Source organism: Chrysochloris asiatica, unplaced genomic scaffold (assembly GCF_000296735.1).
Source record: "Chrysochloris asiatica unplaced genomic scaffold, ChrAsi1.0 scaffold00020, whole genome shotgun sequence".
Lineage (NCBI taxonomy): Eukaryota > Metazoa > Chordata > Mammalia > Afrosoricida > Chrysochloridae > Chrysochloris > Chrysochloris asiatica.
In genome coordinates this window covers 24115414-24119184 of record NW_006408538.1, presented here as the reverse complement: position 1 = coordinate 24119184, position 3771 = coordinate 24115414, and positions in this window count along the sequence as shown.

The window sequence follows — 3771 nt, the reverse complement described above, 5'->3', positions numbered from 1 at the left end:
TTTATTCTGTTCATTACCAAGAATTCTGAGTTTTGAGGGTTTTTTTTTTTGTAATTTTGTTTTTTATTTTTATTTTTCTTCACTTTTTTTTTTTAACTGCCTTCCCTGTTAGCCAAGTTAACACGTGTCTACCCTCTGTGGGATAGCACAAGGTTGATTTGAAATGCAGGGTCAGTGGTTCAAACTCACCAGTGGCTCCTCAGAAACTCTATACAGGATCACTATGAGTTGGGATCAACTCGATGGTACTTAGTATTAATTACAACAACCCTCTAGTCAGTGAATAATTCTCTCTTCCTTCCAACCCCTGAGAACCATCACAGAATGTTTCTTTCATCATGCAAAGCTTTCTTTATTTTTCACAATAGTGGCCTCATACAATATTTGTCTTTTTTTTTTTTTTTCAATAGATATTGGAAATACAACTTTATTTTGGTTTTAAATGAAAAGGAATGGCAACGACAGTAGCAAGCAAGCAAGATTTCACCACGGAATATCGTGATGTGACTGTTGTTGTTAGGTGCCAGAGAGTTGGTACCGACCCATAGCAACCTTATGCACAGCAGAACAAAACACTACCCGATCCTGGGCCAACCTCACTACTGTTGGCATGCTTGAGTCCATCGATGCTACCACTTGGCCAATCCATCTCGTTGGGGGTCTTCCTCTTTCTCTCTGACCCTCCATCTTACCAAACATGATGTCCTTCTGATGTGACTGTGGTAGTGGTGGTGGTGGTTATGTGCTGTGAAGTCGGTTCCAACTCATAGTGACCCTGTATAGGATTTCCTCAAAGCAGCTGGTGAGCTTGAACCGCCAACCTTGCTGTTCAAATCGACCTTGAAGTCCAGTGCATTAACCTGCAGCACCATGTGGTCATGTTGTAACAGTTAAAAAAACATGATACTAGATTTTATTGGCTAGGTTTGGGAAGCTAGATTGCAAAGTACCAAACAAGGAGTGAGAAGATTGAGTCCTTGAAGGCCATTGGATATCAGGTAGTGTCTCTTCTCTGAGGAAATGAGAGAGGGAAGGGTGTTTGAGAATGGGGGAGCCCAAGTGTGCTGGTTGACTTGAGTCAGAGCAGAGGGAAAACTGGACGTGTAAGAAAGTGAGATGGGATATGGCGGTGGAGAATTCTGGAGAAGGGGTGTATGTGTGTATGTAGGGAGCAGCAATCATACTCAGAGCTTGAAAGAGTCAGTTCTCAATGAGGATATACGGTTTTTGTTCTATGAAAGGAGGAAAGATGGGTAAATCTCTGGAACATTTCTTAGACAGCAGAAGAATGGGATGATAGGTTTATTTGTCCAATGGGGACACCCATGTTTGTCTTTCATCGTTTCCCCATTGTGATGGGAAAGTGCTTCTCCTAGTTATCTAGTGCTGTTGTAACAAAGATACTGAAAGTGGACGTCTTTGACAGAAATTTATCTTCTCACAGTTTAAGGGGCTACAAGTGCAAATTCAGGCTGTTGACTGTAGCAGAAGCCCTTCTCTCTGACAGCTTTAGTGGAAGAACCTTATTCCTTGGTTCTGTGGTGATTTTCTTATTCCATCTCTCTAAGCTCCCTTGCTTAACCTCTTTTATCTCTCAAAAGAGATTCACTGCAGACAACCCTATAGTCATCCTGCCTCATTAACATAACAAAGTCACCCGTTCTCAAAGGGGACTATAACCACTGGCATATTGTTGTTGTTCTTGTGATGTGTCGTGGAGTTCCCACTCATAGTGACTGTACAGGGTTTCCGAGGCTGTAAATCTTTACGGGAGCAGAAAGCTTCATCTTTCTCCTGCAGAACAGCTGGTAGTTTCGAACTGCTGACCGTGAGGTTTGCAGCCTGATTCGTAACCACTATGCTACCAGAGTTCCAACCACAGACATAGAGGGGAGGATTTAAAACACATACTTTTTGGAGACATAATGCAATCCGTAACAGTGCTCCAAAGAGTGTCAAGTGCTACAGAAATATGAGGTCAAGCCATGGGTTACTGGTATGGCACTGTAGGATAACTTCATGGACTTCTAACTTCAAGGTTGGCAGTTCAAACCCACCAGCTGCTCCTTGGAAACCCTATACGGGGTTGCTATGAGTCAGAACTGACTCAAAGGCACTTAACAACAACAACAACAACCATGGTCATTGGTTAAAGGAATTCTAACGTAAATACTTGTGTAAAATAAGCTTTCTCCTCCAAAATTCATGTTTAAAATTTTTTAAAAATGTTTTACTGTGAATTATGTGATAGTTTACAGGGGAGAACATTAGCTTTACATTCATCCTATCTTATATCGTTTCATTGTCATGGTTACAAACCTCTCCATGCATCATCAACCAACCAAAGGGTATACCCTGCAAGCCTGCCTACCCCTCCCCGGGTCTTCAGCACACAGCCCCTCTCCCTCTCTGGGTCTGAAGTCCCCAGCCGCTCCATCTCTCCACGTCATCATCTCTGCCTCCAATTCTGGCGTCATTTCTTCTCTGGGTAGGGTCCCACTCTCTGCTTTTCTCCCTTGATGGTTCCAGGGACCTCTGCTCCTAGACTGCAAATTTAATCACTTCCCTTCTTGCTACGAAATGTCTACCTTTACATTTCCAACCCTCACAATCAGTCCTGATAACAATTATTCACTATTGTATCACAAGAGACCTACCTGCATTTCCTTTCATTAGCCCTGCCTAGACAGATTGGATACTATTCAGTGGAGATTCTACCCTCCTCCACGCCCTCTGGAACTAGGTTCCCTCTTGAAAGCTTGTAAGCCAGTCACTTCTTGCCTTTGTAGCCCTCCCTCCCCCGCCCCCCACTTTGGGTAGCCAATGTCCAAGTTGCCCATCCCTGTCTATCTATGTTTGGAGGGGCTGGGAATGATCCTTGCTGTAAAGATTTGCTCCCTCTTTTGAGCTACTGAATCCATAAGTGTAGGTAAAGTTCGTCAAATTGTTTCAGATTACTCTTTTTTCCCTCTTCTTTCTTTTTCTGGTTGAGCTCTGATCATCCAGTCATTGAAGCCAGGTCAAGTGGGTGTTCTTATCATATGCCCTCTCTTTTTTTCTAAAATGTTTTATTGTAAGTTATGTGATAGTTTACAAGGGAGAACATTAGTTTTACATTCATCCTATCATTGCCACAGTTACAATCCCTTCCATGCAACATCAGCCAACCAAAGGGTATACGATGCAAGCCTGCCCCTTGGTCATCAGCACACAGCCTCTCTCCCCATTTCCACCTTCCTCCCATTTCCTAGATTTCTAGCCAATCCAACTAAGAACAGAGGTGTGTTCTTCAGGTGGTACTAAAGCACGGATGCCTTTGTTGTAAGGGAAGTTGGTGGCCAGCAGGGGGAACCATGCCTCAAGTGGGGAAAGGGGAAGGAGACCAGGATACTGTGCAGAACCCTGGCAATATTTAATGGCAGCCTTTTCTCCCCTTGAAACCCTCCAGAGGCAAGAAATGGTGACTATCTGAGGAGGGAGGTGTCTTGACACAATTTAGTCCATTCTGGAGTCAGTTTTAGTTTATGTTGCTGTTAAGTGCAGTCAAGTTGGTCTCAAATTACGTTGTTGTTGTTAGGTACCATTGAGTCAGTACCGACTCATAGCGACCCTCTGTACAACAAAACGAAACACTGCCCGGTCCTGGGCCAACCTCACAGTTGTTGCCACACTTGAGCCCATTGATGCTGCCACTTTGCCAATCCATATTGCTGGGGGGTCTTCCTCTTTTTCTCTGACCCTCCACTTTACCAACATGATGTCCTTCTCCAG